Source organism: Anthonomus grandis, chromosome 4 (genome assembly GCF_022605725.1).
Source record: "Anthonomus grandis grandis chromosome 4, icAntGran1.3, whole genome shotgun sequence".
Lineage (NCBI taxonomy): Eukaryota > Metazoa > Arthropoda > Insecta > Coleoptera > Curculionidae > Anthonomus > Anthonomus grandis.
In genome coordinates this window covers 24,080,889-24,093,207 of record NC_065549.1, presented here as the reverse complement: position 1 = coordinate 24,093,207, position 12,319 = coordinate 24,080,889, and the positions used below count along the sequence as shown (strand labels likewise).

Here is a 12,319-nt window from a genome sequence, read left to right as displayed (position 1 = left end):
GGTGCAGTGTGATGGGGATAAGATTTGTCTCGTTTTTCGATGAACGAGCGGAGAGCCGTGCGGCAGAAATATCAATGTTGCCAAACGTATTAATTTGTAGCGTGTTGAAAACGGCATGTATTGCGCCCTCTGTCTCATGCGGACTCCATATGTCCCCTCTCGCTTACCCTCATATCCGCTTATTTCCTATAGGCAAGGTTTGAATGATTATATCTGTATACACATTTTCCTACAAAATATGGACTTCAATAATATTATGTTAATTTACGCCTCTTAGCAGGTACATATTTCTTTGTTGCTTAGGTGTAACAAAAAAAAACAAAGTAAAAAAAACAAAAATAAAAAATTATACAAAATTTAGCCCACATTTAGAGATTACAAGAACAGCTTCATTATCAACGAGCATTATCAGCTATTTAAAAGTATACGTCTGTAGGAACTTATGGTGAGCAGACGGAGAAATTAACGTAAAACGTAAAACCCTAAAACGTAAGTTTAGAGAGTGAATATCAGTTCTAAATTTTATTTATTATATAGGTATGGACGAGTCTTATTACTGATTGTTAAATGAAAAAAGCAAGCGCTATGCAATTTTACTCCCTGCTCCATATCCAACCAACTAGCGTCTTTTAATTTATAACTTACAGAGTCAAATTTTCTGATAACATAAATATATCTAAGATAAGATTTTTGCACTCTTTGAATACAATTTTTTTTCAAATTTAGTTGAATCTGTCAACAAAATTTTTAATTTATGATTTATTATATTACTATGAGGGTATACTATTTTTAGGTTTGTATAAGCTTTTTTTAGGGAATCAGGGACATATTCGGAGAAACGAAGTTCGTTGTCTAATATAACATCTAAGTTTTAAGCACATTGAACAATGGGCAATCGATCCGCGTTAATCGATACACTAATTAAAGCCTCTAATTTTCCCTCTTCCCTCTTTAATTAATCTTTTTCGGAAGAAGGAGATCATACAATACAACAACATACTGAGTTTTGTTATCTAAAGATTCTGGAATAAATTGAATAGGCCTAAATTGTGTAATTTGGAAAAAAAATATTTATGGTTAATTTTATCAAAGATCTCTAAATAATTTAGTAAAATCAGGCATCATCAGGCCTCACCCACTTCAACACCCCTTAGAATATCATCTATTATATCAAGTGTTGCCCTAGTACAACCGTATGGAGACGAAATCCAGATAGCCGTTACGGCAATATACCAAACCTATCCATATGATCCCTAATTTGCAGAAATTTTTTTCTAATACCTTAGATAACAAAAGCAAAATAGAAATAGATCATATGTCAGAATATAAACTACGGTTTTTTTTTGTTTGGTAAAGGTAACACATTTCCATTTTTCAATAAAAATGGTTTATAAAAAAAAGTGTTTATAATATTTGTGAAAAAAGGTAATATAAAAAAACAGCATACGGTAAGCACTTCAATTTTTAAATCATCTGGACCTATAGCGTTAGATTTAATCTTTGAAAAATGCCTAAATAAAGTTTTTTTATCAGCAAGTGAGAAGTTAAATAGTTTTTTAAATTTAATTTTTGCCTTCAATTCTGCAAATTTCTTGAATGAAAACTGATTAAATCATGCACTTTTATAAAAGTAAAAACACAAAATCTATGGCATCGAGTCGATTAGTGCATCATCAGACCATAACATACACAAAACACCTAACATATAAATTTTTATTATTTTTTTTTTATATGTTAGGTGTTTTGTGTATGTTATGGTCTGATGATGAGTGAAACATGTAACCTTTGTAATTTTATTAAATGTATTTGTGATGCTGTAGATTTTGTGTTTTTGCCTTTTATAAAAGTATATGACCAGCATCTTTGGGATAATGGATGAATTTTTTGAGTTGAGTAAGCCATGGTCTGGTTGTCATAGTTGGATACAGTTAAAAAATATTTATTTATTCCATTAGATTTATTTAAGTTATCTGATAATTAACAGTTACTTTTATTGCATAATATATTATTTAGCTTTTGCCACAGCAGTTTATTATTTTGTTCATTGCGAAGTAAATATTCTAAAAAAGCCCTGCTTTTCTGATTTAATAGCTGTACCGTTAACTGAATTTTAAATTGCTTGTTATATTCCCATATTCCCAACCACCCTTAAGTTCTGTTCGTTTAAATTTTTTAAGGCTTTATTCTTTAAAGATATCATTTACCCTACAGTTTCCGTTAATCAATGGCGCTTAGGTATTAAACATTTGTAATATTAGGTTAGCAAAATAATTAACTTTTAATTTAATTTAAATCTTATCCATATTTGTTCAACATGCTCTCTATTATTACGAAAAATTGTTTTATATAGGTATATTCCCACGCCTACCCCGCGCGTACCTCTATTTATAATCCTCTATTTTTAATATTTTCCCAAAGAGTATTCTAACAACCAAAAAAAGAAACAAAAAAATCAAAAACCCTAAAAAACAAACAAATATAAGCAATTATATCACTAAAAAAGAAAGTACACAGACTCCCATAACATTTATTTATCTAAACTTCTTACGTCATTTTCGGTTTTAATGTGATGAATTATGTTATTTATTTTCATAAAAATATTAATATATATATTATATATTTCACATATATTTGTATTTTCCATTTCATCCTTAGCCCACATCATTAGGTCATATCGATAGTAACTTTTCTGAAACACTTATTCTTGTTCCCTTAAGATGTTTCTTTACGAAATAAATAGAATTTCGTTGCACACTATTAACAAGTTGCACTTAAACGGATCTGCTCTTTTTTTTTCATTTTCACAATTTTCATTTTTTTATTCCCAAGCAATAACAATATTCGATATAAGCTTATGCATCTAAAAGTGGCGCTATCACATGCTTCAACATGAATTAGGGTCACTACTTCTAAAAAAGGTAAAACATTCAAACAATTGAAGTATTATATTTCTTCTTTTATTGCGTGGCGTGTTCTGAAACAGTCATGCTTTAAAATTTAAAACATGTTAACATTAAAGATTGAACAAAATATCTGGACTTTCTGGAGCCGAAAATGTAAACTATTTAACTATTTTCTGATTTTGTTTCTGATTTTTTTAAATATTTTGTCCAAGAGTTGTTTTTTTTTTTTAATTTTCAGTATTATTTTAATAAGCATCAAATTGCACAACTTTGTCCGAATTTAATCGATCCCTTATGGTTTCTGCGATTCCAGCCATTACCTGGAGTTCGGCATCATTTTCAGAGTTTGGCACATCTTGTACTAAAAATCTAGATTAACTAAAAAAGCTAACACTTAGGTAAGGGAGTTTTTATCATTTTTAAATAGTGAATAATATTCCATAGACTTATTTTTTCTAAAGTTGTTATGACAAAATAATTTTTTTTTTAATATTGTTGGGTGCGCTTATTTGTTTAATTTTAGTGGATGTTATATACTACATTGATAAACTTATCTATCAAATTATCTATATTTAAGAAGTATTATGAGGTTACGTAAACGATATGAAAATTAATATAATTTAAATGTTTAAAATAATTTATTATCACTGGGGCTGGTCGAGAAGTTTTTTTAGTTATTAAAATGGATTAAATATTAACAATTGCAACTAAACCATGTATTTTAATTATCCAAATATAAGGTGGTTAAAAATTTATTACACAAAAATCAATTCCCAATTCAAAGTAATATATTTAAAATTTAGCGTGTTTGTAAATTACCTGACTAGGTAATATTTTTTGGTAAAATAAATCATGTTTTAGATATATGTTGAGGTTGCAAATTTTTAATAAATATTAATTTTTCAATTTAAATTAAACTGTTTAAAAGGTTTTATTTTAATATTTTTATGTTTAAATATTATTTAATATTTACAATTCTGATTACTTATTGGCAGTAAAAATGGGTTCCATGAGATCTGACTGATTTGTTGAAGACCTACTGAATGTTTAATATAATTTTTTTTGGTTTCTAGTGAAAACTTCAGGTACCTACTACTTAATATTTTTTTAATAGCATCATAAAATGCATTCACAAGAAAAGTTCACAGCTAAAAAGAAATTTACTAAATGAAAAGTAGTTAAATGCAGATCAATAGGAAATAAATCAATAAAGTCTCTTTGTATATTTGCATCCATATTTCGACAATTTATATTATCATCCATACGAGGCACGCCTTCAGGCGTTTTCAGTCAAAGTTGGCTTGTGTAAAACGATCTAAACTGAATTATGATTGACTGATTTATTAGACTTTATTATGATTGGATAAATAGGTCAATATAAAATAAAATATTTTCACTTCAATTTATGCGATTCACTTTTATACTAAAGAAATTTTATACTAATACAAGCAATAATGAAAATTCTGTAATTTTTCTTAAAAAAAATTAATAAATACCTAATTATTGTATTAACTAAAAAGTAGAATTTATTATAAAAATAATTTATTAAATAAAGTAAATTAAAGTTAATTTTATGTCAGACATGATTGAAAAAATAATTAAGTTGTCAATAATAAATACTGATTATAAGAAAATTCCATAATATCAATATTAAGAATTTTACAATGAAAAAATTACAAAAATCTATTCTATTAGATCTCAGAATATAACGCCAAAAATATATCTGCTGAATTGCCCGAAAACCTTATTTTAGGAAAAAAATTGAATAAAAAGTACTTCAGTATATCGTTCTCAAAAGCTCAAATGCAAACTCGAGTTCAAGATTCCTATAAAAAAGTTCTTACTTTTTAATATTTTAATATAAGATCGAAAAGTTGTCTTTTATATTTGAAAGAAACATGCAGACTATATATAACCTTGTTCATGAGTTTCATGAAGATAATTTTGATAGAATGTTTGCGTATTGCGAACTATTGTCCTAACGTATAATTAACAAGGTAAATCTATTCATTATTTGTTTTTCGGATGAGTGTATGTTCTATTTACATGGCATTGCAAATAGATATAACTGTCGATATTGGAGTGACTTGAATCTGCATTTGTTTCGAATAGTATACTCGCAATATCCTGAAAATAAAATATTTGTCCGGCATTTTCGGAAATGTTGTTAGACTCTCCTTTAACCCTGGGAACTTGACGGCCAAGACGTACTTATATATGTTAAAAAATACAACAAAGGCAAGAACTATAAGGAAATTTTAAATTATGCGGTAAATATAATAAAAATTGCATTAACTTCCAATAAGATGGTGCACTACATGACTATGTGGCTCCAATCCGATACGAGTTTTTGGACACTAATTTATTGAATTAGTGCCATTGGCAGACGAGGCTTCATTATGCCGCCGATATCTCCGGACTTAAGCCCTATAGATCTATTTTTTGGGGTCCTTTGAAAAGTTTTTAGTACGAAGCCAGATTCCATTCAAAATTTTGTTTTTGATCAGCTTATTGATATTATACAATCGTGGCGCTTTTCCATATTTCATCTTAGACACTGCTGATTTAATTTCTTTTATTTGTGTCCTTTGATTTTTATATTTATGGTTTTTGGTGTTATCATTTTCAGGTTCCAGTCCTATCGTCTCTTTTATGTGTGTGTTACTATAGAGGGTTCCAAAGTATCTCTCCCATGCTTCTGTTGTTATTGTTTTGGTTTTTTATATATTCGTTAATAGGTTTTTTGCGGTTTCGTAGCATACTCCATATTTTTCTTTGGCCTCCGTACAAATTGTGTTCCATGGGCATTAAGTAATTTTCAATATTTTATTTATTTTTTTGTCGGAAGCGCATTAAGGCTAAATGTAGACAAATAACTTGACACGCTTAAAAAAATTAATCATTATTTTTTTAAAATCATATACAGAGTCAAACTAAATCTTTACTATTGTATGAATAAAAACTCCTATAAATGGACACCACATTCACCACTTACTACTACATTGACCTATTTTTAATCCTTGAAATGCTACGTTTATATAGATTTATTGCAAGTTTTTACACTAAATAGTCTTTAAATCGACTTAAACGCCACAAGTCAATAAAATACTGATAGAACACAACAAAATACACAGCAAAATTAATAAATTACATTTTAGATTTTTAGATATTTAATCTTAACTAGTTCAATAATTTAAAACTTTGAAACAAACTTGGCATCAACCATTTTAATAAAACAATTATTGTTGATTATTCCGTAAAAAAAATTGTTTGTTTTAAATATAAAATTTATAGTTTATTTATGATTTATTTTTCAGAAGCTATTTCTTTAAAGCGGACAGATTTATGTTTGCGATTATTACGTCATACGGAGGTACGAAGTCTTAAAATTTATTACTACTTTATTTTTGCTCTAAAGCTGGTTAAAATTACATTTGGTGCGTTTATATTTATCATTGGCGCAAAAACGAAGATTAATTTAATTTTTTTAAAGAAAAAAATGATATGCCACTAAGATATTTCATATAAAAAGTAATTTTTTAATTCTTCTTTTAGTTTTGTATTAAAGATCCAAGAACTAGAGTTGCAAGTAAAGCGAGCCTCTCTTCATCTCGATCCTGGAATGCAAACAGTGATGAAAGTAAAGACACCAAAATTTAACGGCAAAGAAGCATGGAGTACTTACTTGAATCAGTTTAAGGTCACTGTTAGGGGAAATCGCTGGGATAACGAGTTCCGAGAACAAATTTCTTCAAGATCTAGATACTAACTATGCTCTAAGGATGGGTAATCATAAAAGTATTTCGGACTCTTTGGCTCATGGACTAGAGCATGAGGCAGCTTTTCAAGCAACTAGAAGTCAGATATGAATAAGACAAATCAGAAATTGATCTTGGAGAGCGCGTAAAGAAGAATGAGACATTGCTATCAACTGTAATGAGAAGGGGCACCTTCAACATCAATGCCCCAAACCGTTGACAGACTCAAGGAACCAGGAAAACTTTATGAGGTGTACGGTAGCTGGGTTTATTAGATGTGTATGCTCCACGTATTAGAATAAACCGGCTGCCACGTCCTGGAGAGAGCTTAGTGGTTCCGGGAAAAAATATGCGGCAGTGAGTTTGAGATGGTGATGGATACAGGATTCAGTCATACTATCGTGAAGCCGAAAGCCGAAGCTGCAGTCGCCATTGGCTTAACAACATTCCAACAACCAGTACTAGTGACAGAAATTATGGATGATGTCATATTAGGATTAGATGTTATGAATGCTCAGCAGTTTAAAATGGATGTATATAACCGGATATAGATGACAAGAAATTAAGCGATTTTTATGCACCACCAATATGAAGAAAAAGAATTGCCAGTGTTGTTAAGTTATCTAAGGATATTACCATACCAGTAAATTCAGAGGTGGAGGTTTATGCTACAACTAAAGGAAAAGAGGGAGAAACTGTTTTGATTAAGCACATGGAAAGCTGCAAAATATATGTTTAAAGAATTTTTCCAGCAATGACGTTATTTATGCAGAAGAAATCTACTGTTTTGGTTCGAATGGTAAATTTTTAAAGGATATGATCAACACCTGAAACAAGAAGAGAACATTGGCGTATGCTCTGAAGTAGTGGCAGTCATGAAAAATGCTGATAGAAGTCATCAATCATTCAAGCAGACCTTTCCTATATGTTTACAAAACCTATTAAAAAAAAATCTTCTGTCATTTTAACCATGGACCAGAGTAGTAAATTGCGAAGTCTTCTTCAAGAAAATCAAGATGTGTTTTCCTTGCACGATAATGACCTGGGAAGTATTGATTTGGTGCAGTGTCAAATTAATACTGGGGACAATATTCCGATAAAATAAGCACCTCGAAGGACTCCCATAGCTAAGTTGAAGTTTTCTTAATTCTTCAAGAAATGAGGACACTAGGTGTGATAGAACCTTCCCAGAATCCTTGAACATCTTCAGTTGTACTAGTGAATAAAGAGGACGGATCTACCAGATTTTGTATAGATATCGGCGACTGAATGACATTACCCAAAAAGATAGTTATCCTCTAAGAATTGACGACACCATGGGACACGCTATCAGGTTCAAAATGGTTCTCAACACTCGATCTAAAGGGTATGGATACTGGCAGGTAAAGATGCAGCCAGAAGATAAGGAAAACACCGCATTAGACTGGACTTTGGCAGTTTATAGTCATGCCCTTTGGACTCAATGCAATGCTCCAACCACCTTTGAGAGATCGATAAGTCTCATTCAACAGAACTGTGTTACGTGGAATGATTTAAGAATCATGTTTAGTTTATCTGGATCACGTTTATTTTTAGTTCATCATATTGGGAAAAAACATTTGATGATCACTTAAAAAATACTCAAAAGGTATTTGTTAAGCTCCGAGAGGCCAACCTAAAGCTAAGTTCTAAAAAAGTTGTTTATTTCAAAAAGAAGTTCGTTAGCTTGGCTATGTAACATCAAAAAAAGGTGTCAAGACTGATCCAGTTAAAGTAGAAGCGATCGAAAATTGGCCACGACCCACTGATAAACACCAGTTAAGAAGCTTTCTGGGCCTTTGTACCTATGACAAAAGATTTGTAAGAAATTTCGCTAACCTTGCAAAGCCTTTACATAAGCTCACGGAGGACAAAATGGAATTTAGTTGGTCAGCAGACTGTGAAGAAGCATTTCAAGGGCTAAAAAGAGCACTGTGTACATCTCCAATTTTAACGTATCTGATTGCTGGACAAACTTTTATTTTGGATACAGAGGCAAGAAATGTTGGAATTGGAGCCGTTCTATCACAAAATGATAAAGATAGCGAGTAAGTGATAGCTTATTTGACTAAAACGCTGTTAAAACCAGAATTAAACTAATGTGTCACCAGACGAGAGCTTTTGGCAGTAATAAAAGCTATTAAACTTTTCCATAAATATTTGTATGGTCAACGATTCATCCTTAGGACTGACCATACTTCTCTGAATTGGCTGTTTGAGTTCAAAACCCCGAAGGATAAATAGCAAGGTGGCTTCAACGGCTGTCGTTAGTTTGGCGGACTTAAATGTGGAAATAAGTGTGCTTTCGTCCGCAAAGCTGTAGATTGGATTGACAGTGGTTCCTAGCAAATCGTTGATATATATCAAGAAAAGGGTGGGGGATAGAATGCATCCTTGAGGGACTCCAGCGTTAATGTTAAATTTGTCGGAGAGGTGTCCATCGACGGCTACTTGGATTATTCGTTGTTCAAGAAAACTTTTCCAATTCAATAATGAGTTTTGTATGCCGATTGAGAAGAGCTTGGTTAGTAGTTTCTCATGCCACACTCTGTCAAATGCCTTGGAAATGTCAAGAGCGACTGAGCGGGACTCGCCGTGCTTCTCCATGGCCTCCGTCCACAAGTGTGTGACGTAAGCCAGAAGATCGCCGGTGGATCTAAGCTTTCGGAAGCCGTATTGATGATCGCTGATTAGTCCAGATGATTCCAGATATCTTAACAGTTGTTGGTTGACTGCTTTCTCCATAATCTTCGATATTACTGGAACTAGTGCAATCGGGCGCTAATTGGACGGCATCGTCTTCTTTCCCTTTTTGGGTACAGCTTGCACTTTAGCAGTTTTCCAGCTTGTTGGAAATGAGCCCTGCTTATACGATGCCGTGAACAGTCTACATAAGGGAGGAGTCAATTCGCCTGCACAACGTTTTAGTACTAGGGCTGGAATTGTGTTTTCTTCTCTTTTCATTTTTGTTGTAACTAACCAAAATACCTACGAACTGCTTTAAGACCCAGCAGCTGTACATCGTCATCTAGTGGTATCGTAATAATTTAGATTTGTAGGAAAATAAGTTCAAACATTCATGCTGTATGTCATTGGCCATGTTAACCCCAATGACCTTAAGTTAACTCTTTTTTTTAATTCATTTTATAGGGTTATTAGTAAAAAAGTTCGGAGATCATCCAAAGAACCGTGATTCATTCGGTCTTAAGTCAGCAGCGCACATTACTCACCCTATTCTTTTTCTGAGCTAGGGCTAAAAGTCTGTCACCGCAAGGGTAAGCTACTTACTCGTAAACACTCAGCGATTATAACTTTTTTGGCATAAAAATTTACAATTTTCTTTAAATTTTAAAATTAGGTTCTTTTCATTTATTTTGAACAAGTCAAAGATATCAAGAACAACAAAAACTGGCACAATTTTCTCTTAGAGTGTCCCAGCAATTTAGCTGCCATATTGGCAGAATTTTTTATTATCCTTGCAGAATTTTACAGCAGTGTAGCTTCCAAGTTGACGGAGTTCTCTTCCATTTTATATCAATAAAAGAACCATTACTGCATCTTATATCAATATCTGACCGATATTGCTCACACGGGTAAAAACCAAGTTTTATGGCTCATAGCCTTTCTCAAGTTATTCGTTACGAATGCACTCCTGCAAGTTTGCGCTTTGTTTGTCGTTTTGCAGTCCCTTTTATTCAACTCCCTTTTCCGCTCAGTAACTTTTAACCTTTGCCATTTTCACATACTAATATTTCTAGTTGACTGACGTCCAATTGACATCTCATACCTGACGCCAATGTAGCATTTTTATTGTTTGTTTAGGTGTGATTTAAAAAAACTACACACGATGGCTTAACAGGACACTAAATACTTATTTAGTACTATTAATTTGGCTTTACAAGTTGCGCCAATATTCCATCTTGAATTAATTAGAAAATAAGTTACTTTAATTATTAGTCTTAAGTATTATTTGTCAAATTTGACAAGCAATCATATAATCATATTGGATAAATTAAAAAATAGGATTTTTTATAGGTACAAGATATATTTTTTTGCATTTTAATAATACTATCCTTCTACTTAAAATAAGATTTCATTCTTATTTTTATTAATTTTTTTCTTCTTTTTTTTTGTTCTCATGGTATTTGTTTTCATCATCATTTGCTTTAAAAGATTTTCTCTTACTTCCGATTAATGATTAGTTGTTAAATTTTATTTATAACTTGTTTTGCTATTAATAATTACTTAGAACTTATTTTTGATTTTTTATTACCTGCCTCAGATTTAATAAAGATCCCATTTTTGTAAGGGTTTCCGGCATATAAATTTGTTAATTAAGACCAGCTTTTATGGTAGAAATAAATAAACTTTGTAACATTGCATCAGCTTTGTAGGGTTAAGCTTTCCTTAAACCCATACATTCACGGGCGTTATTCCCTCTTTTATGCGAAAAATTGAATTCTAGAAAGAAATACGGCTTACAAAAGTAAAAAAATGTTACTAACCTTTCAGTGTTGAGAGCAGAATTGCTAGAATAGCAAATTATGGTAACCCCCAGATACAGTCGGATAGGGTAGGTTGTTGGTTAGAAAAAAGGACGAAATTAACCTCATAAGCTCCCAATGTCATATTTACGTATGACGTGTAATAAATATTACTAGATTGAACCCGTAAAAATTCGATGCACCGTTAAAAGAATTAGGTCTTTTTCTAATTCAAAGAACTTCTTTGTAAACAATTTAAAGTTTTATTGCCCTTGAGTACTATTTGTAGTCTTAAAAGATCAAATGTTCGGGCACGAGACATAGCTACGTATAACTGGCCATGGCTGAAAACTGGTATCAGTAAATAGAGTTCTAAGGTTTGTCCTTGAGCCTTGCTTTTAGCTATGCAAAACGCAAGATGGATACGAAATAGGAGCCTTTTAAAACTAAAAAGAAGAGAGTTATCTAACGGCGTAAGATCTATTCGAAGAATTAATACTCTTTGTCCTGCGTCAACTCCTGTAATAATTTTCAAAGAAAAACAACTATTATGCAGATATCGTATTATTAATCTGGTAGAATTTAATAAGCCTTAGGATATATTTAAGTATCTTAATAGCATTACAATTGTACCAACCTTTAGTTTTTAAATATGTAGATGCATACTACTTAATTCCAAACTATTTAAAATCTACCGGAAATTGTAAATTTTCAAGAATTCAATTACAGAATTTTAAGAATAAAATCTCTAAATTTTTGATCTTCCGATCTAGCGCGCATGTTTTTATACAACTTAAATATTTTTACATTTTGTGACCACAGTGGAGAAAACTTAATCAATTCTGAATAATAGTCTGACTGGAAGAGTGAGGAACAACCGGCAAAACTTATCGAAAGTCTCGCCCAAGCAGGATTATTTTACCTCCAAAGGGATTTTTATTACCCATTATGTCTTGAAGGAGAAATTTTATACACATTAATGCGTGTAAACTGGCCATTGGCGCTTCGTCCCATATAATAAGTCATGTTGATTTCATATCTTCTGCCAATTTGCTGTTAATATTTAAACAGGATACTGAAGATTCACTAAGTAAAGTTTAAGAGGTGTTTTAAATTTACGATGGACTGTGCGGCCATTCGGTAAAAGCATTGCTGC

The 12,319-nt window shown here is 31.6% G+C and overlaps 1 protein-coding gene across 1 annotated transcript in view; it reads left to right on the top strand.

Moving 5' to 3' along the window:
• Nucleotides 1-12,319, top strand: part of LOC126735622 (nephrin-like) — a 1,136,035-nt gene that overhangs the window by 673,810 nt on the left and 449,906 nt on the right. The gene's annotated exons all lie outside the window — the stretch shown is intronic.